The following is a 23,447-nucleotide window of genomic DNA, read 5'->3' as shown; positions in this document are numbered from 1 at the left end:
TTAATCTTAACAGAAGGCAGAAATCACATGCTGTTCAGACACTTCTGGATAAAATGTCACTTTGTCCATGGTGACAAACTGCTTGTCTATGTAATTTAAGGATTCTCCTAGAAAATACTTGAAGCCAAGGCATAATGAAGTTCTTCCCTTGAAATGTAATGTGAATTTTTAATGCCAAGTAGATGATATAGCTTTCATATATATAAAATAAATAAAATGGAGAAATGGTTCTCCCTAGTAACCTGATTAATTCCAATGCAATTATTACTGCTGCTCACTACCAGAGTACAGCAAACCCCTAGGTTGTCAGTACTATACCAGGTGTACCACAACTTTGAAGCAAGCACTATAGGTGCTTCAGCAGCTAGGTCTTGTAGTGACTAACCCTGGTGGGTTCTAATAACCACTCATACACATGGCTAAGAGAAGAGTTATTTTACTAGGGCTGGTAGGAAAAGGAAATATATGAAGGATGAATATAAACAAATAACACAAGTATGTAGGGGCAAAATGAGAATAAATTAGCTAGAGACATAAAGAGTAACAAGAAAACATTCTATAAATACATTAGAAGCAAGAGGAAGACCAAGCACAAGGTATGTCTGTTACTCAATGAGGTGGGGGGGGGGAAGAGAAACAGTAACAGAAAATGTGAAAATGGCAGATGTGCTATATGATTTCCCCCCCCCCCCCCCATGAAAAAGGTTAGCAGTGATTGGATGTCTAACATAGTGAATGCCAGGGAAAATGAGATAGGATCAGATGCTAAAATAGTGAAAGAACAAACAAAGTTACTTAGACAAGTTAGATACCTTCAAGGGAGCCATAAATGATTATCTTCATAAAGTCATGAAAGGTGGGAGAGGTTCCAGAGGACTGAAAAAGGGCAAATATAGTGTCCATCTATAAAAAGGGGAATAAGGACAACCTGGGAAATTACAGACCAGACAGTTTAATGTCAGTACATGAAAAGATAATGGAGCAAATAATTAAGCAATCAATTTGCAGACACCTATAAGATAATGTGATAAGTTTAGCATGGATTCGTCGAGAAGAAATCCTATCAAACCAACCTAATAGCTTTCTTTGACAGGGTAACAAGTCTTGTGGATGGGGGAAAGTGGTATATGTGGTATATCTTGACTTTAATAAGGCTTTTGATACTGTCTCTCATGACCTTCTCATAAACAAAGTCGTGACATCCAATCTAGATGGAGCTACTATAAGAAAACTGGTTGGAAAACTGTTCCCAGAGAGTAGTTATCAGTGGCTCACAGTCAAGCTGGAACAACATATGGAGAGGGGTCCCACAGAGATCAGTTCTGGTCCTGGTTCTGTTCAATATCTTTATTAATGATTTAGATAATGGCATAGAGAGTACACTTTTATAAACTTATAAAGTTTGCGGATGATACCAAGCTGGGAGGGTTGCAAGAGCTTTGGAGGATAGGATTAAAATTCAAAATGATCTGGACAAATTGGAGAAATGGTCTGAAGTAAATAGGATGAAATTCAATAAAGCCTAAGAAAGACTTAGGAAGGAACAATAAATTGCATGCATACAAAATGGGAAGTGACTGCCTAGGAAGGAGTACTGCAGAAAGGGACCTGGGGGTCATGGTGGATCACAAGCTAAATATGGGTCAACAGTGTTAAACTGTTGCAAAAAAGAGATCATCCTAGGATGTATTAGCAGGAGTGTTGTAAGCAAGATGCAAGAACTATTTCTTCTGCTCTATTCCTTGCTGATTAGGCCTCAACTGGAGTATTGTGTCCAATTCTGGGTGCCAGATTTCAGGAAGGATACAGACAAATTGGAGAAAGTCCAGAGTAGAGCAACAAAAATGCTTAGCGGTCTAGAAAACATGACCTCTGAGGGAATATTGAAAAAAATGGATTTGTTTAGTCTGGAGGAAAGAAGACTGGGTAGGGGTGGGGGCGCACATAACAGTTTTCAAGAATATAAAAGGTTGTTACAAGGAGGAGAGAGATTGTTCTTCTTGACCTCTGAGGATAGGACAAGAAGCAATGGGCTTAAATTGCAGCAAGGGAGGTTTAGGTTGGACATGAGGAAAAACTTCCTAACTGTCAGGGTAGTTAAGCACTGGAATAAATTGACTAGTGAGATTGTGGAATCTCCATCATTGTCCAACCTGTTCTTAAAAATCCCCAAACTCCTGTCAGGCATAGTCTAGATAATACTTAGTCCTGCCATGAGTGCAGGGGACTGAACTAGATGACCTCTCGAGGTCCCTTCTAGTTCTATGATTGCATACCAAAGGACAGAGGCTGAAACAGTTACAGTTCAAAGTGAGTGATGGTTATACATGTTTGGGTCCTTGGGGCAGTCCAATCAAGAGTCAGGGATCTTCAGAGTTGCTGACCTGGAAGGCCCTCTCCATTGCAGTCTATATTCAAAGAAAATAGGAGCTTTTGGGTTTCTGGGCCAGGCTTAGTTAGTGTGTCTCATTGGGGCTTCTCTGCACTTGCTTCCTGACCAGCTGATGCTGCTTCTCCATAAGCCCAAAACAGGCCTGCACTCAGCTGTAATGTCCGGCAGTCACAGCCTGTTCTACCTATGGCTGTGCATCTGTTTCTGCTTCCAGCTTCTCTTCAGCTTCCTGCTCACCTGACCAGAGGAAAGGGGTGTGAAGTTGGGTGAGGGCTGATGAGAGTTGTAGTCCTCTGCTTAGCAGATCCATCACACTACTTTCTCATCACTAAATGAGAACCGAGAGTTCAAATATTGTCAGTGCTTGCACATATTTTAATCTAGATACATTGCAGTAAAAATGTATAAATAAATCAAGTGTGACAACACTTATGTGAACTTCAATAAAATCTACCCTGTGGACAATGCTTTAAACACGTCAAAGAGTTGACAGAGAGACCTACCAATAGTCATTTAAAATAAATGTATTAGTTAGCAGCCTTCTAATGACAAGGATGAAAAGCATAAAAATAATATTTAAAAGATAACTTACAGCAACTCATTAACAATAATAGCTCATTAACAATAATAGCTCACTAACATGAAGGAAACAAATTCATACTGTATTGCAGAAGACTTAGTAACTAGAACAAAGCATTGTGTTCCTTGTATTTGTAAAAATAATCAAGAGCAAATACATCCCAGGGAGGCCTGAAAGAGCATTTGGGTTTCTATCAATCAAATGTGTCTACTTTCCTTAATATGGAATGTTTTCTTCTTGAGAAAACTAAAGAAATAGTGAAGCCTGTGATAATGGGTAGTGCAGCATTGCTATTATAGATGAAAAATGAATGCTGATTCACCTATTTATCATAAGAAATGGGTTCACAAATCAAGAAACTGATCATAAAGGTCATATGATCACTTTGACTTTGTAGGGTTTCATAATTGGTCACCGACTTTACGGAAAAAAAAGTATTCTATACACTATGCAGTCATACATCTAGTGAAAGATTATGAAACTAAACTGCAGAGTATAGAAATAAGAAAATTAAACTTTTTATTGCTTTGGCAATAAAGGTTTCTAACAACAATTAAATGAGTTTGGATATTGTTCCCCAGTCACATTTATGATGTCTCCCTACCACAACCACCGTCCACCTGCTTGCTCTTGACCACACACTAGCACCTTTATAAGAATGAGGATGCATGTGGGAATAATGGGGGCTTGGAGGAAATGGACATATCTTGTTTCATGCCCCTTGAAGGTTATCTAGAACATATAATGCGTCCTAAGGTTCTGCAGAGCCCTCTCTGCCTGGAAGTGCTGACTGTTAGAGGCCTGACATTGCACCTCCAGTGCAGATGGCTCTACCCTACTAAGAATCTTCTAGAATCTGCAGGATTCTAGACAGACCCCATGACTTGCTCCACGGGTGGGAAAAACCCACCCCCTCTGAATGGGACTCTGAGGGGAATGTTGTAGAATTTCTTCTCTTAGAGCCCCTCTCAAAGCTTTACTTACCCTCTAAGTCAATGTATATTTTAGCTCCCCCCAACCCCTGCTCAGTTCACAGGCTGTGACTGTTACAGTTGTCAGTAAAAAGAGCCTGACTTCATTTAGCTCTGCAGCTCCCTAGTTTAAATCCCCAATGTTGGCTAAGATGGAGGCCATCATGTTTTCATCCAGGGAAGAGTTAATCTGGCCCTAAGAAAATGAAAATGAGCTCTCTTCCAACTATGACACAGTCTGTATTTGACATTCATCAGATTACTGGAATGGATATTCCCCCAAATTGCTTACAGAAAATCTAGTATTAAAGGATTCTTTTCCATTTTCTTCTAGTTGAGAGGGAGAGATGATCTGCTGTAGATGCTTTTATTCCTTTTTAGCTATAAAAGTTGCTAGAATCCAGTAGGTTGTCTCAATGTAACATCCTTCATGTTTAAATTTTGTGTTCGGTTTTCTTTTTTTGTGAGTGTGCTCAAGAAGATGAGTGACTAACAGAATTGTTGAAACTCAGGCACAGTATAAAATTCTCCACTCCCTGCTGTCCAAAAACCTTGGCTGTGACGTGCAACACACCAGTGAGTTCAGTCTTTGATTCTTATGTTTTTTCCCCCATAAACCAACAAGAAAAAAGTGTATTTTTTTTTCAGTCTTGATTACTCATTTCAGATGAAGGAAAATGACAAAGCAGCAACATAAATAGGCTTGGAAAGAGAACACAGTGACTCATTCTTTTAGCAAATCAGTCTGTGAACTAAAACACACAATGGCAGTGGCATCTCAAACAGTCCTCATTTAAAGATATAGTACACAGAAAACAGAACATTTCCTCATAGTTAATATGATTTGGTTGTTAGGGAGTTCAGGAGGCTAAAGCTATTTGTAAACATCATTCAATTTGGATTGATAACTTATTCAAGCATGGTCTTTCAATAAATATAGTTATTATAAGATATTCTATCACAGAGGAAAAACATCCTAATTTTTTTGAGAAATTAAATCTAATACTTCTTGCAAGTTTATCTTCTAAGAGTATATAAAACACAATAGACATACTCTAAAAATCTAAGGTCATTTCCCCCCCCCAAAATTATCATTGATTATATTTATTACAATAGTGCCTATAGGCCAGCCAAGAATGGGGTCCCATTACATTGCTATCTGTTGATTTCATTTAAACAAGCTAGTAATTTTGTTGTCCATTAGCTCAGTTGGCAGTAAGTTTGCCTCTGACACAGCAGACCATTAATTCAATTCCTCCTTAGGAAGTCTGTTTGCACACATTTCTGAAAGTACTGAGCAATAGTGTGTGTGCTGCAATGCTAAAGGCATTGCTATCATTTAGATAAGCCAATTAATTGGGGCACCACCTTTGACTGTAAAAAATATAAATTTGAAATATTTTCCGGCATTTATCAAAAGACAGGCTAAATGAAATACCCTCCTTGTCCTGCCTCGCATTTTCTCTTAGTAGAACAGACCAAGTCCATTTTTTACCTTATTCTGACCATAAGAGCTGCAACGTTCATCTACAAGGCCAATGTCTCACTCACTATTGCAAAGAACTTTGAGATGCCTTATGTATGAGAGAGCTACTGTATAAATCTTTCCTTTCTATTTGTTAAATCAACCCGACCATGCAGAAGACGCCATCCCAATATCCTTGACCATTGTCTGAGTAGAGGCAACATAAATGCTTATGTAAAAGCTGAAGTTTAGTCAACATTTTCCACCCATTTTAAATGGTATTTCAGAAGACAATTTATTGATAATGATGTGAATGTAATGTAAGGGCTGCCAATGGAAATTGATAACACTCGTCAAATACTACTATTTAACATTTGTATTATAGTATTTCCTAGAAATCTGAACCAAATTGGGACTAGGTATAGTGTGTGTGCGCGCGCGCGCACACACACACACTCTCTCTCTCTCTCTCTCTCTCTCTCTCTCTCTCTCTCTCTCTCTCTCTCTCTCTCTAAAAGACAGGTCCCACCTCAAGTAGCAAAATGAATTTGAAAATCAGTTACATTCAGATTCAAAGAATGCTCTAACACAGTGCTTAACTGCATACTAGTTTTTTTATTTTTTACTGGACGTACTTTGCTTAACTTATCATTTTTTTCATCCTTACTCATAATCCTAAACTCAAGAGTGCTTGGGATTCTATTTGAACAAGAAATACTTTGATGACATTTGCTTTGAGAGAATTAAAAGCCTTTTATTACAAAAGCAGATTCTGAAAAATCAATGGTGCAGGACAATTAGCTGTTTTGCAAGCTCTGTTATCTAAGTAATGAGCTTTTATTGATTTAAGTAACTTAAAATACCTTTTCATTGCAAACATAAACAATATATTTTCTTAGAAACCTCTTAGATATAAAATCAAATGAACACATACAGATGGCTTCTGATTTATATTAGTATTTAAGATCCTCCCTTCAGCAGTCTCAAGACTACAACTGATACACCAATGCAATAGATACTCTACTAAAACAGAATTTATCTATTAGTTTAACAGCAGAAATGTCAAGAATCTGGGATTTTTCAGAAACTGGGTTTGCAGTTTTACCATATTCTCATTCTTACCTGAAAAGCCTCAGTCTCCGTTTTGGAAAAAAAATACGGTTACTGTAAGTTATAGCATTGGGAGTTTTCTACACATGTTGACCCAACAGATAGACTAAATAGACCCATACATACTTCAAAGAATTCATAGTATAAAATATAAAGGGCATTTCAACATTCTCTAGTATAAAGAGGTTCTTTTCCCCACTCAATATCCTTTGTAATTCAACAAAAAATTTTCACTGGCATTGAGTGACCTGTGGCGGGGGAGGAGCGGGGTTGGAGAAATAGGGCTGGGCCAATTTTATTTTTTGTTGTTTTTAATAAAAGCCTAAAAGTGTTGAAAAAGGTGGAATAGCAAGTCTCTCCCGTGTGTGTCTCTGTGTGTGCTTTTCCTTGAGGGTTCTTTGAAGGACTAGAAATTTGGTGAGAGCTTTCACCACCACTCATCCAAAGGGGTGATGTTATGGAAAAGGATATTTTCAATGGAATCTCTGTGAGCACTCAATCAAAGACATGGGCATTCAGATAAGAAGAGGAACTTTCAAAGCCCCAAATGATCTGTGCTTGCCTTTTAAAAGTTTGTTCTCTTCACTGGAAATACTGATTGCCTGGTTGCTTGGGGTTCAGTCTGATGCTCAGCCACTGTGATTTTCAAAACTTCAGTGCCATGTGAAACTCTGCTCTGGTGCTGAAGAGTGTGTGTGGGGGAGGGGGGGTGTAGGGGAAGCCACCATATTTTGACACTTGTGGTTGTTCAACTTTTTCGAGTTGGAAAATAGTAAAAAAAAAAATGTTTTTAAAAAATAGGTGAAACGTGTTTCTTCCACACTTTGACTCCTGCTTGAGAAGACTCAAGTGCATCTGACAGGTTCAAGTGCTATAAGGTGAATAAGAAGAACCCTTGATTTATTATTTTTGGTTAAATGGAAGTTGAAATTCTGATGTAATCACATGATTCCAGGAACTGAGGCTTCAAGAAAACATGAGACCTGGCAATACTGATTAGGATTTACTTATTTCATGTGATTGTTGGAGTACATCACAAAAGGTTTGCAATCATATTCCTCCTTAAAATTCCAAACGCTGAAATGTTGTCCTCAAGGACCCAAACTGAGTCCTTTGTCTGTCTACCCAGTTTTGAATTAGAATTCATCTTGCACTGAGATGATGCCAAAAAGAAGGCCAAGGAGTCTATATTAGCCAGAATGCATCAAAGTGGTTAAGGGGGACTGTCAAAACAATTTTTCCTATTTCTGATTTGGCTTGCAAGCACCCTGAAGAACAACGAAGCACTAGCGTCTTCTAAATTTGGTAAAGAGGTAGTATAGATGACTTAACTAAGGCTGGGAGGGTCCTGCAGGCCTTGGGTCTGATTCTGATTTCCTTTACAAACTACTAAACCAACTGAAGTCAGTGGGGTTACACTGATGTAAGTATCAATTTGTCTTTTGCAGAGCTTTTCTACAACTATTTCAAGAATCAGTCTTTAGAGTGTCATTTAAATTATGATCTTCATGTTTGCAATGTAGTCTAATCCCTACTTAAGGCATTTAGGAAATGCAAGTGTTCATCTTTTCAGGTGCATAGACAATAGGAGGGGTGATTGAGTTAAGATAAAACCAATGTTTTCCAGGAAATACCGTGACTTAAAGATGAATCCATAGTCAATGAGAATATTGGGATTCATATTATCGATTGGATCTACATAGCCTGTATATACCTGCATACATACGAGCTTATAAATTTGCACATGCAGAATTGTTAGACCATTGAAAATTCTAATACATGTGCCTTTTAAACAGGTGAAAATCCCTCACTAAAGATCTAAACATTTGGTATCAGCTCCATAATTGGTTGTGGAAGTATTAACATAGCAAAATGCAAGCTTCAGCATGATGTTTCTCTACATGCTTTCTAGACTGCTGAAGATACCTTGTACTTTAAAATTGTCATCTGTGAATGGCCTTGGAAATTGGAGTTGGACTTTACAGAACATGTATTTTGATATTATAGGCAGCAAAGTCAGAGGTGCCGCATGGAAAGGCGGGGAGGTGGGAGGTCAAGTGCCGCCCGGATTGGCTGGGGGGGGAGCACTTTTTTTGGTTCATTGGCTATTCTGAAAAAAAATAATTACAACAATTTGGGGTTGAATTGAACAATTTTTTTTTCTTAAATTTTCAACTAATCAAAAAATTGAGAACTATTTTGTGTCAGGCTGAAATAAACACTTTGCCTGACTGGGAACAAAGCATTTTGTTTTGATGCTGATCTTTTTAAAGATTTTTTTTAATAACATTAAACATTTGAAAATTCATTTTGAACTGAAAAATTAAAACTTCATTTTTTTGTGATTTTTCAGAATGAAGTGTTTTGATTTTTTTCCCCCTCATAATCTTTTTAGCTTATCTTAAGAATTTGGCAGAATCAGCATTAATTCATTTCTGTGATCTGGATCTGCATTTTTTGCCAAAAATAAGTTTTGTGCAATAACAGTTACTCATGATGTATTTGAGCATTGTTTAGTCTTGACTGTACAAATACAAACCCTCTTAACAATTAGAAACTTTGTCCTCTATCATCTCTTCACCTGGGAGTCAGCAGCATGCCCATCTTTGTTTTGGTCCTGTGTTCAGGCCTTGTTTGTTTGATTCTCCCTTTTAGCAGGTGTTAGAACCATGCCTAAAGCTGTGAGAAGTCTTGGTGACTCATTGTGAAAGGTGCAGCTCATTAGCTCCACCCTTAATAAAAGTGTGTGTGGGGGGAGCTGGCTTTCTAGTAAGAAGGAGCTAGGTCAGAGGGATGTTAAAATAGAGAAAATATAGGGACAGCCAAGATCCCTGAAGATTAGGCTGAGGTTTGTGGGGGTCTTTTTTGTTTTTAAGTAGTAATGAAGGCACATTGAATCTGACTGCAGAAATGGGCCTAACTGTCTATAGAGGGAGAACTGTGAAGCTGACTATCCACAAAGGACTGTAAAATGCATAAAGTACGCAAGTGTGGGGGGAAAAGGAAGAGATTATTTTTTTTCTTATCTTTCTGAAGTGTAGTAATTCTTTTTTTTTGGGGGGGGGTAATAATAATGGAGGGAAGCGTGAAGTTGCCATTGTATCTAATAGATCACCATTTGCCACTGACAATTTAATATTCCAAGTTAATAAATTGGCTTTTCTTTTGTGCATGTTTGAGGAGAGGGCTTGCGGGAGGGTTCTTGGTTTTTGGTGTTTTGTTTTTGTTTGGTTGGTTTTTGCCAAAAATCTTGGTCCACGAGCATTTAAAATGGAATAAACTGCACTTGATACTTCCAAATTTGCCAAAGGATGACCCATGGTCCTTCTATTTGTTTTTTTTGTTTGTTTTTGTTTTTTTGCCTCCCCCAAAATGGCACTCACTTCACGACTTTGTTTCCATATTTAAAAGCCTGATGGAGGTCAAGTCTGATCACAATCCCTTCTTTGAATTATCCCTTTTGCCTATGTTTTCCACAGTGATGGCCTTTTGCAAGAGAAATTGATGTTCTTATGTTCTTACTCAGTATCTGCACAATTTCTATGCCTTTGGGTTCACAAAGTTCTCATTGCTGTCTCTCTGTGGTGCATTTAGCTCTCAGACTGTTTTTTGTTTTAGACTTTATGTACCATTGCTGCTATTTGCATATACACTCTGCATTATATACCCCAGACACAGTTTACAGCTAGTGTTTCATTAATTAAATCTAGATATATCTATTGCTTTTTCCATGCATCTTCAAGAAAATATATCTTTCTATGGTAACACCGGAAGAACTTGCATCCAAGAATATATGGTCTCATGCTTTGCTCATTGTCTTCCCCTAACAGCTTTCATTGCATAATTAATTGCATAAATGTTTCAAAGATTTCTTTGGTTTCTTTTCCCTGGCAGATGTGTCTAGCAAAAACCAGGTCTACTCTTAGCGTAACATATGCTCTATATTTATCAAAAAAAAAAAAATTTCATTACTTTTACATTCTACTTGCTGATTTTTCATATGCTATAGATGTCTCATAAATCCACACTATTAATTTAGCTTCACTTTCCTTCAGATTTTGCTTTGTATGGACCAGAAAATATCAACATTAGCTTTGTCTGTACGCCGTCTCCTTTCATGTTCCTGGAGACATGACAGACTCTGGGTGAAGGGAAGCTAGTAATAGCTGTATTGTGCTAGAGGACAGCAGATTCCATTTGTTTTTGAAACCATGAATATTTTGTATCTTTGTTTAAGCATGTTAGAAAGACACCAGTTGTTACTAGAACTCTAGCTTCCATCTGCTCATTCTTACTCCAAAACATAAGTATGGTGATACAAAAAGCAAAGAGTGTTTCAGGAGATCACAATGTAAATAATGGATGAGATTAATGCAAATAACAGTAGCTCATTCTGTTACATCATTATAATAGATACATTAAAGTTACTTGTAATCCTAATGTGTATATGTGTCATTCTATTCAACATAGGAGTGATCTTTGCATCAACCACTGCATATTAATGAGGGAAGCAAACTAAATGAAGTTACTGGGACAGAAACATTTATGACTATCTCCCATAAAGGATGTCAATGAGTTAAAAGAATATATTTTACTGAATAAGCAGGAAAGGGTTAGGAACTCTAAATTGATTGCACAGAGGAAATTACATCTGCTAAAATGACCATTGAGAGAGTATAATGCCGAAAAGCGTAGTTTCAATCCCATTAAAGTTGTAGGACAAACTGACAAAATCAGAAAATTCAAAGGTAAGGTCACCACTCTGTCCTTAACTCAAGCTACTTTGATAAAATTACAGGAGTCTCATGATCTTAATGTGCGGGGGTGGCTCTAGGCACCAGCAAAGCAAGCACGTGCTTGGGGCAGCCCATTTGCAGGGGTGACAGGGATCCAGCCTGGGAGCTGTAGTTACTTGGTTAGCTCCCTGCCTATAGATCCAGCCCTGGAGCAGGGAAAGAACTACATTTCCCAGCATTCCCTTGGCCACTACCAACAGGAAAGAGGGGGAGGGAGTGAGGAAGCTGAGACCTCATGCTGCAGCCTGCTGTGAATGGAGAGCTGCACTGTGAGTAGGAATACCATATTTTAACATTCAAAAAATAGGACACTCCACGGAGAGGGAGGGTAGCCCCACCCTGCCACCATCCACTCCCTCCAACTGCCCCCCACAGGAACCCCAACCCATCCAACCCCCCTGCTCCCTGTCCCCTGTTCACCCCCTCCTGGGACCCCTGCCCCTAACTGCCCCCCCAGGACCCCACCCCCTATCTAAGCCCCATTGGTCCTTGTCCCCTGATTGCCCACTCATGAGACCCCCCAAACTGTCCCCCAGGACCCCACCTCCTATCTAAGAGTTGCTGCTCCTTGTCCTCTGATTGCCCCCTCCCAGGACCCCTGCCCCTAACTGCCCCTTGGGACTCCACCCCCTATCTAAGTCTCCCTTCTCCTTCTCCCCAACTGCCCCCTCCTGAGACCTCCCTCAACATCCCCCCTAGCACCCCACCCCCTACCTGTCCCGACAAACCCCTGGGACTCCCATGCCTATCCAACCACTGCCTGTCCCCTGACTGCCCCACCGAACCCTGACCCATCCAACCCCCCTGCTCCCTGTCCCTTGACTGCCCGCCCCGGAACCTCCTACCCCTTCTCCAACCCCCCAGCCCCCTTACTGTGCCACTCAGACCAGTGTGTCTGGCTCCGCGCAGCACCAGACACGCTGCTGTATAAATGCTGCCATGCTCCTCTGCGGAGCCACAGTCTCCCCACCCCCAGCACCTGCCTTCCAGATTTGAACACCTCAAAATTCAGGAGTGCTCAAGCTCAATTTGAGCAGCTGTTACTTCATTTCTCCCAAATCAAATATACTGATCCACTGTAACTTGCTGTAGAAAAAATAGGATAAAATTGAGCAAGAAATGCTTCCCAGTGGTTATTAGGACTGGAATTGCTATTTTCAACAGCCATTGCCTTTTTTGTTTGTTTGTTTAAAAGGAAGACCGTGATATTGCATTGGCAAATTCCCCATAGAAAGAAAGAGTGGAACAAAAGAATAATGAAGGCACCTCAACTTTTCCTCATTTATGTAGAACAGTCTTATAATATGCATCCAGATATCCTCTAATCACACAAGCTGAAAATTGTTCCACTTTACTACAGTTCTGTAACCATATGGGAACCAATCCTGTCTGTGTTCTGTGCACATCTAAAATTCCTGCTGAGTGACCTGCCCTGGGAGCAAGTTACCAGTGACCATGGGCTGCGGCGGAAGGAGGGTGCAGGTGGGGAGGGGGGAGAGCCCAGAGCTGGGGCGGCAGGGTGTGTGTGGGGAGGGGGGGAGAGCCCAGGGCTGGGGCAGCAGGGGGGTGCGGCGAGGAGGCGGCCCAGGGCTGGGACGGGGGGCAGCCAAATTTTTCTTTGCTTGGGGCGGCAAAAAACCTAGAGTTGGCCCTGTTAATGTGTTTCCTTTTAATTTAAGTGCATTTGGGGAGTTTGTATAAGTCAACATAATGTGCGTGAGCAATTGTACATCAACTCTACTATAAAAGCTAAACCATTTGCAATTAAAATGACTATGTCAGATGGAAGCATTCATATCAGAATTCTAGGGTCTGATTCTCCTCACACATGATTTGCACAACAGGGGGCACTTCAATGGAGTCACTCTAAATTTGCACCAGTGTAGGTGAAAAGAGAATTAGGGTCTTATATTTTCAATACTACTTAACCACAAGCAGAGGGAAAGGGGCATAATGTACATATTTAATGCTTTAAGATAGTTGTGGGGGGTTGGTTCAAAGGTTGCCATCAAAGTTCGCTAAAGTTGTGGTTTTGATGACATCCGTGTGTCAGCTTGGCACTCTCCTGGGGTCTAGTATCGAGGCTTCCCCTCAACCTGCTTTCTGAAGAGGTTGAAAACCTGAATCTGCGTACCTTCAGAAGGAGCATCAGCCCTAAGTGCAGACTCACACATAAGCTCCAGCACCTTCTTCCAAAGCAGCGCAGCAGCACAGAAGGGATGCCACAGATGCCACTTAACTCTCTAAGGCTGGAGGGCTGGCCAGTCAAAATTTGAGTGCCGTTGCAACACCCATCACTCAAATTTGGCTATTCCTCCATAATTCAGTGGCCAGGCCAAATCTGAGCAAATGGTTTCTCAACCTGGCACACGGAGTCACAACAGTACTCAAACTTCCAGCAACTATTACAAAGTTGAAGTGTTTATTTAAAAGTTGCAGTTTCCACAACAAAAGAGTGGCCTGTGATTTCCTTCCAGCCCATGAATATCACATTCATTCCATTTTTATCAGGAAGTTGTTTAACTAATTATTTAATAAAAGACTTACCACACTAGTAGTTGACTTTATCAATCATATAGGAGCACATTCTGATACCCTTACTTACATTTAACAGCACATTACTCTACAAGTAGTCCCTTTGACTTCAGTTAAACTATTCATGATGGAAGGTTCTACTCAGTGAGAGTGTAAGGGGATCAGAACCCGGTGCATAATCTGGAGTTAGTAGATTAATTGTTGTATAAGGGACAATGCTGCTCTAGGACCTGGGGGAGCTTATGTTTCTGTCTCCTAGGCCTCCACCTAACATTACCCCATATACTTCTGCAGAATTTTAGCTGTCTTTTAAAATTCAAAAGGGGGGGGGGAAAGCCTTTCTGGCTCTGAAGAGGGCAAGCAAATTGAACAAAGGAAACCAATCCCACCTCAGCAGTACTAATGGGTTCATGTATTCATTGGAAGTCTGGTAATGTGTCTAATCAGTGTTGGTGGATGAATGTCAGTGAGACATGAACACCAGGGGGTGGAGGAAGCAAGAAAAGCCTCAAGTTAAACAAAGTATTTGACACCATAGAGCTCTGCTACTTATACTATTCTTCCTCTGTACCTGGGTTTGCCATCCTCAGTGCTAGTTCTCTGCCTAGGAGAAGGGATGGGTCGGTTCCATCTCTGCTTTGCTGTGAACTCAGAGCGCTAGAAGTTGAAGGTCTCTCTAAAATAATTCAAACAGATAACCTCCATTGATTTTCAATCATGTCTCTAGCTAGAGCAATGACTGTTGGGAGAAAAGGGTGTGATTAAGGACTAGGAAGAAGTGATCCAGGGCTGAAGGAGTCGGGCAGTCTGTGGCCAAGAAACAGGGAGGCTGCTGTCAGACCAAGCACTAATCAGTTTGTTTAAATAGTAGTAGTAAGCATGCCCTGATAAAAATGCTGCCTGGGTAGATGGTCTGTTTTTCTTTATGGACACTTTTATTTTTATTATTTTCCAGGAAATTGGTATTTTAATCAAGCTGCTGTTTTTTTTCTGAAAGGGAAATCTCAGTGACATTTGGTTAGGGGAGGATCAATTACATGTTAGGTGAGATTATGATTTTGAGATGCAGCTCTGAACACCTGTTACTGTGTTATTTGCACCACCCTGGAGTATTGCCTGGAGGCATTACAACATATCTGAGTTCCAATCCCTCCCCTGCTTCCTCCTTTCTTGGAGTGCAGTAGGATGGAAGAAGAGAGGTTTAGTAATTTGCCACTTTCTTTACACAGTCAGCAAACTAAGGCAGACTCATGCTGGATCAGTAGGGAAAATGGAGCCAAGGCTCCATCTATTCCCTACCTGTCCCTGCCCACTTGCTCTGGGTTAGAGGTGTAAATGATTACGTGGTGTTTACATTATGGTTTTTGTTTGCTTTCTTTACAAAGCTTTTACATGGCTCTGTTCTCTTTAACCATGATTCCATTCCACAGAGGCTGCAAAATCGTGTATAAGTGAACTCCAATGAAAAAAGGCCAGTTTGAAGCTCCAGGAAATAGCAATAAACTTGACTTGAATGTAGAATTTAGAATTTCTGCCCAGTTTTAGCATGAATGTGAAGAACGCATGAACTGACTTGCATATAAGAACTACTGTGGGAAGAATGTGGAGTGTTCCTCGTTCTTTTTGCTGACACAGACTATCACAGCTACCACTCTGAAACCTGTGGGAAGAATGTGACACTTTTTTTTTTTTGGTTCTAGCATGATTTTTTTTTTTTTTTTTGAATCTGCACAGTACGTCTGGGATTGGATTTCTATGCCAGACAAGGCAAGGGTATTAATGTCATTCGGGTTGATATCCATCATAAAAATATCTGCTAGATAATCTATTGAATTAAATAACATTGGCAGGTTTTTGCTAGCAGTTTCTTGTTCTTTGTTGAAGGAAATCTCTAGACAAGACACAAAAATTTGTCACGTCCTCTTGGTAAAATGACTAAAGTCACTACCAAATTCTAAAAATATTGTTTATAAAAATAAAGTTTTAAATATCTCTCTAATTACTGTTTCTCTGAAGTTCTATAGAACTTCATATCTGAACCTTATCAAATGATATGAAAAGACTTGACCTGAAACTGGAAAAGAAAAAGCAATGTATGCACAGCAAAAGGGAGAGTGCTCCAGTTTTGGTTTCCTTCTTATTTTTTCAACTGGCAGTAGTCAGAATCATGGATACCCACGCACATCCACCTACCACAGTCTGAGTCCCGACCAGGAAGACATTTGCATCCCATTTATGAGCTAAGGTAGTTCTGAAATTGTCAGGTATATCTGAATTTAAAAAAAACTGGGATCCGTGCATGTACCCTGCTATCTTCTAGTGTGTTGGTGCAATTGTTTTGTGTTACTAATTTTCAGAAAACTCATTAAAATAAATGTCAGGCAGAACAATAGGTCAAATGTATCAGATGCGATGATAGGTAGAATATACTCTTGATTGCTACATCATGAAAAAACAAATAGTAACTCCCCGTAAGAATGAAGAAACAGCATTACCATTCTGTTTCAGTTCATTGGTCCAAATCTAGTAGGCTTGCTACTTACAGTGAGGAAAATGAATGCTTCCGAGGTATTAGGAAATAAAACAATCCTCAGCTATCCAGTTGTGCAAAGCTATCCTTGGGGAGGGGTGCATGTGAAAAATTCCTCGAACCCTGCAATGATTATTTTATAAGCTGTTGCATGGTTTAATTCTGACTCAGTTCTAAGGCTTGGGTGAAGGTTCACATAAATTCTCATTGTATAGATTTATATAAATATTTAATCATAAAGCATTAATTTCCATTGCTGGGTTGTGTACAGGTGAGTTTCCTGGTGGCCTGTGATATATAGGATGTCAGCGAATCACTTTACCTACCACAAAAATGCAGCCACATCTGAGATGAATGTTAATTACTCATAATGGCACTAAACAACATTTAAGTGATGAAGTGAAGAAAAATATAGTAATTGGAGACTGCGGTAGAATTTAGGCAGGAAGAATGTAATTGTCAGAACTGAAATTTGGGTAGGCCCCACTGGCTTAATATTCCTGCCCAAATAAAAAGGGATCTGTAATGACTGCAAGTGGTGAGGGCTTCAGTTTTAAACTGAAAGACAGTAGGAAAGTAAGGGCAGGTCTACACTATAGCCCGGATCAATGCTTTGAGATCTATCCACTGGCGGTTGATTTGGCGCGTCTAGTGAAGACCCGCCAAATCAACAGCAGATCACCCTTCAGTCAATCCCTGTACTCTACCCCTGACAAGAAGAGTAAAACAAGTCTCCTGTTGACCCCCCTGCGGTGTAGACCCCGTGGTAACTCGGCCTAAGGTACATCGAGTAGCTAGAGTTGCGTAGCGTAGGTCAACTTACTGCAGTAGTGTAGACATGGCCTAACTCTTAACACCATGTTGGGACATGAGGTGATTCTGAGGAATGTACCGCCTATGGAATCATCAACACCCCTTCCTGCAGACACTGAGTGATCCATGGAAGTTCCCTATCCAAGCACTGAACCAGCTTGACCCTGAGTAGGTTAGATAAATGTCTATCAGGGATGGTCTAGACAGTATTTGGTCCTGCCATGCAGGCAGGGGACTGGACTCGATGACCTCTCGAGGTCCCTTCCAGTCCTAGAATCTATGAATCTATGATTAGTGTGTGGCTGCAGGGTAAAATATGAATTGATTTTTCCCATTTCCAGTTTGAATCTCTCAGCCGTTTACTACACCATTCTCCAGTGTGTTTAATTCTTTCTCAAAACAACTGAAATGTACTGAGCTCTTTTGCAAATCTGTCCATATGTTTCTAGCTCAACATGCCACAGGGAGTTTTTAGGTGAGCTGGAATTGAACCTAATCACCTCAGTCCCAGACCAATGCTTTAAACACAAACTCATCTTTCTTGTTCTTTTGTTCTGCTCCTTTTTTCTTTTTCTATTTTCAAAATAATTGCTTCTGGTTTTTGCAGGCACAACTTGCACTTTCAGTTGAAGTACCAGTGCAAAGCTCAGTGGTTGCATCTCTACCTTCTGAGTGTACAAACCAGGTGGATCCCAGACTTACCATAGTAGTTCATTTTTATAGACAAACAATCTGCAACTGAAAAACAGGAGTCTGGGCCTCAGGGGGATAAATAGATTATTTTGCTCTCTGACTGTCAATGCAGTATTATTATGGACTAATATATTCATTAAACATATTAGGAATTACCAATAGTTACTCAATGGTGATATCGGAAATATCAAAAGCATTTCTCCCCCTTCTTTGGAAAGAAATAATTATGGGAGATGTGTGGACTGTATTGTCAAACATTGACTTTTTCATATATTGCATGTAATGACTGATTTAGAATTTCAAAAGAGTCTCAGGGATTTAGATCCATATTCCATTAAAAGGAATAGAAGTTATCTGTCTATCCTGCCAAGCCCAATCATAAGTTTGCCCTCAAAATATTGAGATTTGCTTAAAACTCATGACGTCTTAATACAAATGTTGATGCTTTTTATTCCTCTTTTGATTGTTGAGCCTTTAGCAGTCGTATATTTTCAAGTTTTTCTCCACAACTTGGAGGGCTAGAAATTCACTTTCTCTTCCAGCCCCCTCCTACTCCCCGCCCCCAGTGAAAGATGAGATTTTTCACATAATCAAGATTCCAGTTACTGGAGTGTTAAGAAAAGCAACAAAGCACAAGACTGCATCTAGCTGTTTGTCTGCTTTGGAAATAACCTAACACAACTTTTAAAAGGACACTGTAAGGTTAAAAATCTTTACTTGCCCATGGTAACAAAACACTAAATTATTAAAATGAAATAATTTTTAAAATGTAATTTACCTTTCCTTAACGTAATTACTTTTCACATTTCCGTCAGCTTGGACAACAGTTGTCAGTTTCCCTTTCATTTGTAGTCCGTCTGTTTTGATTCACTAACAGAAGGCTGCAGTCTCTGGTTTTGTTAATACTGAAGAGAAAAGGTTAGTTTTTTATATTGTTTCCTTTTCTATTAGTTTTAGCTTTTGTTAAGGTTCGGTGGGTTAAGTTTAACTTGGCTGTATTTTATAATACTTATAGAGAGTTCTATTTGGAAAAAAGAGTATAACATTATATAAATAGTTATAAGTCCAGATCCTGCACTGGTGTAAATTGGCATACAGATACCAATGTCAGTTTCTTACAAATACACGTTTTCTAATAAAACAACATTACTGTAGTCTAGGGAAAAAAGCAACCACATAAAAAGAGGATGGGCTAATGCTGCATGAAGCCAGGAAGAGGCAAAAGTTAGACTGGAAAGGTTGATGGGAGAGTTTCCATTGCTTTATCCCAGTTCAGCAGTCAGGATTACTGTCCCTGTGCAGGGATGGAGGCACTAGGGTCAAAGGCACTTGTGTCTCAGGCACCTGCTACATTGGGTGCCATGCAGGACAGATTGATGATTCGTCATCAAAAGGGCTGCTGACTACACTAAAGAGTAGCCAGGCAGAAGAACTGTCCTACTGGCCCAGCCAGTGTAGGACAGGTTGATGGCAGCAAATGTAGCAGGTGCCTGAGTCACAAAGCAATGTGTGGAAAAGGGTGTACTGTAGGCCTAGCATAAGACCATGCTGACTTTGTCAGCACTCTTGTGCCTAAGTAGCAAATTTCTGCAGATTCACTACTCTATTGCACCTCAAATATACACATTAACTGGAGTGAGTAAGTGCTGAATGGCTGATTCTCTCTGATGTGAAAATGTTACTGGCAAGTATTTTGTTGTTGGTTTTTATATATAATTAAGGGTGAGATGTAGCTAAAAGTAAAATCTTCATTGCTGTGAACATATGTGGGCAACAATAGAGAAACTAGAACTGAAAATATGAGACTATTCAGTAAAAGTAGATGCGAGACATACTTGTTTCTGCTCCCCTAGATCTGGAAAATATACTGCTAACATGCAATTAGAATTCCATATAGGTAGTAAAAGAAATTTTCCCCTCTGCCCTCTACAATATGTGTACTGAAATTCATTTTGATGTTTTAATCATTTCCTTGTTTAAAAAAAAATTATGAAAAATAGAAGTTCCCTAGACCTTTTCAAGTGATTCATTAAAAACAAAAAAGCTTGTTTGCCAAGATGCCTTAAAATTGTGGGATTCCCAGGTGGAGCGTATGCTTTTGAAAATGTTTACAGTACTGACAGTTTTCCAATCCTGGATAAATGCCTAATCCGTTTGTGGAACAGACTGCCCCAGTTTTCATTACTGCTGACATCAGGGGTTAAATTGCGTGCAAGATTCATCATTTTCCCCCTGTGGTGTAAAAATCACTTTCTTTGAAAAATAATGTAGGGAAATTACTTTCCAGTCAAAACTTCCCTTGGACAGGACCCTGTTGAAGGCTTTCCCCTTTATGCAGACCACCAAATTAGTGCTTAGAAAATGGGATATTATGGATTCCTTGGTCTTTATGGAGCCTTTTCTAAATGTACTCAGTCGATGGGAACTCTGTGTGAGAGCAAAAGGAGAACATTGTGTTGGCATCTCCTGCTGTGTGGTTGGGTGCCACAGAATGGAGAGCCTAGAGAGCAGATAGTGAGGAGCCTATCTGTGCAGCCACCATGATGTCCTGTATCCAAGCTCCAGGGAAGGACTGGGCTCCCCTCTTCTGCTCTTAGCCATGCAGAGATGAAGAGACAAAAAGGTATGGCTAGGGAGAAAAGGGGCAGAGCAACACTTACATGCCTCCAACTAGAATGCTGTTGAGCTCAGCCAATTTTTCTGTGGATGAGGTTTTGCTTAATGGGCTAGGTTTCAGATATCTGCACTGTAGATGACTTCTCCCTTCCTTATGGCCCCTACTTCCCATCAGTGGTGAATACTCCTAAAGAGCATTCATCTCTCTGGCAACTTTGGTGTCTCTAGGTTCTCTCTATCTCCAGCACATACCTAGGTCCTATTCCCTTGTTTTCATTCTCTCAAACCCTCTTTCACTCTGGCCCAACAGCCCTTGACTCCATCTCCCTTCATCTTGCCATTATTCTGCTCCCCAATCCCAGGCTAAGAACTCTTCACCAATCTTAGCCTGCTTCAGCAACCACCAGCTTAATGTTGCCTTCTTCCCCAAGTCAGATTCTCACCCTGTTTTCCACTTCCTGATCATACTCCTCATTTGGTTACACTTCAGATGCCTGGGATACCATGGCCCATGCTCTCTAATCTTCCATTTTGCCAGTAAATATGGGAAGAGCCTTACTCTCTTACTGCAGAGCCCTTAGGCTTCATTCACATCTGCCAAGGTTCCTTCCCCACTCTGAACTTTAGGGTACAGATGTAGGGACCTGCATGAAAACCACTAAGCTTCTCTACCAGCTTAGATCTGCTTTTGCTGCCACCACTCCCAATGTGCTAATTCCCTTCCCTGGGTAGCCTTGAGAGACCTTCACCAATTTCCTGGTGAACACCGATCCAAATCCTTGGATCTTAACACAAGGAGAATTTAACCATCCCCCCTCCTTTCCCCCACCAGTTCCTGGTGAGTCCAGATCCAACCCCTTGAATCTTAAAACAAGGAAAAAATCAATCAGATTCTTAAAAAGAAGGCTTTTAATTAAAGAAAAGGTAAAAATCATCTCTGTAAAATCAGGATGGAAAATAACTTTAGTTACAGCAAACAGAGATAAACACTCTAGCAAAAGGAACATTTACAAGTTGAGAAAACAAGGATAAAACTAACATGCCTTGCCTGACTTGTTCAGGAAGATTTGGAGAGCATGGATTGATGTCTGGTCCCTCTTAGTCCCAAGAGCGAACAACCCCCAAAACAAAGAGCACAAACAAAAGCCTTCCCCCCACCAAGATTTGAAAGTCCTTTGGGTAAGGTGTCAGCCAGGTTACCTGAGCTTCTTAACCCTTTACAGGTAAAAGAATTTTGGTGTCTTTGGCCAAGAGGGTTATAGTATTGTACACAGGAGGGCTGTTACCCTTCCCTTTTAGTTATGACAGCATCTTCCACATAAATAGAACTTTGCATTCAGCTTTCCCGGTATAGCCTTTAATCCTGTCTGCTCATGATTTGAGCTACTAAAACCTTCACTAGTCTGTTTTATTGCTATGCATTGTGAAGCTATTTGAACTGTTTTCCTTTGTAAAGGGGGGAAAAACTGTTATTTAACTGAATGTTCTTCAGCAATACATTTTTAAACCTTTTTCTTTTTTTAATTTATGGGTGTTGTAATGCCTGCTCCACTTCTTGACAAGCTGTCCACTGACAATTTAGCAATTAGCATAAAAGCCATATTTTCCATTTTAGCTCTCGAGATGCCATTTGCAGTCTCAATTATTTTTGGCTTTTTCTTTCCCCTTTTACACAACCAGTCTCCCTTACTCCTCCTTCCTCCACTTACATAAAATATGTAAGTTCTCCTTCAAGTAGTGTCAAGTAGAGGATGCTCCACTGCAAGTGCACCTGTGCCTTTGATCGGAGTTTTTTTTGTAGCAATGCTTGTTCAGCCCGTACATGTGCCCCACACATCCTTGTGTTTCATGCTGAGGCTATGTGTGGGCAAACCATCCCCAGTTCCTTCTCAGCAGCCTCTGGACAGAGACGAATCCCATGTGCCTGTTTCCTATAGTATTCTATAATTTGTTCAGTAGCATTTAGTTAGATACCTTATAATGTGTGTAAAGAGTTGTTGGAGCAATTTTTCCCTTTTTTTCTTTGCCTTTAACTGAAAGAAAAGATATTACTGGATACATTTAAACAGGAGTTAAGAGCTTTCCCCCTTTTAAGGGTCTTTCTTTGTTATATTACTCAAGAATGCTGGGATTGCTGGGATTCAAAAGATACCTCTCCTCCCATGGGGAGATTGCCATCAGTGACAGACATTCTCAGTGCTCTGCTGTTTGGGAGATGCACTTTCTGGGGACTTGTGTAAGGTCTAAACGCCCTTCAAGATAGATGATAAAAAAAAATAAGAAAATCAAGTTCAAACTCCTGAAGATGGAGCAAGCTATATGACCAGCTTTGGATCCAAATAGACCTCCCAGGTCTCCCAGTGCCCTGTCTGCATCAAGATCTCCATGACTGGAGACCGCTAAAGAGGTAGATGGTACCATGGTGCTGAGTACATTTAAGGCACCAAAGTCATCAGTAGAGGTAGCCTTGACAGCTGCCTCTAAGCCAGAGGAGGTAAGGAATAAATCTCCAAGAAAATCTGTCACTGATGCAGAAGACGACTGTGGAGACCGCAGGTCCCAAGGAGAGTTCCATGCAGACTCGGAGTGATGTCGGTACACAAAGGCAAGAGGAGTCAGCTGTCTAAGACAGACTTGGTACTGAGTTTCGGTACCTGTACCTAGAGCAGCAGAGAGACTGGTCAAGAAAGTTCTAATCCAGTCCCTGAGAAGGGAGGGTGGAGGCCAATTTTAGACCTTGGCTCTCCAAACACATTTGTAAAACAGCAGAAATTCAGGATAATTACCCCATTTTCATGTCACTATTCACCTTTCACACAAGAGCTTTCTTTATTTTCTTATCCAGAACAAGCCTTATCAATGCAGGGTGCTCCATTTTCACCTATCTTCTTTCCCAAGGATATTCAGATTTGAGTAATAGTTTCCACCCACTTATGTATTCTAGGT

At 40.2% G+C, this 23,447-nt stretch overlaps 1 long non-coding RNA gene across 1 annotated transcript in view; it reads left to right on the top strand.

The window, feature by feature from the left end:
• The window catches only part of LOC122173841 (uncharacterized), a 67,384-nt gene that overhangs the window by 376 nt on the left and 43,561 nt on the right, over positions 1 to 23,447 (top strand). The gene's annotated exons all lie outside the window — the stretch shown is intronic.

Source organism: Chrysemys picta, chromosome 8 (assembly GCF_011386835.1).
Source record: "Chrysemys picta bellii isolate R12L10 chromosome 8, ASM1138683v2, whole genome shotgun sequence".
Classification (NCBI taxonomy): Eukaryota; Metazoa; Chordata; order Testudines; family Emydidae; genus Chrysemys; species Chrysemys picta.
The sequence above is the reverse complement of the archived record's forward strand: the minus strand, read 5'-3'. Positions and strand labels throughout refer to the sequence as shown.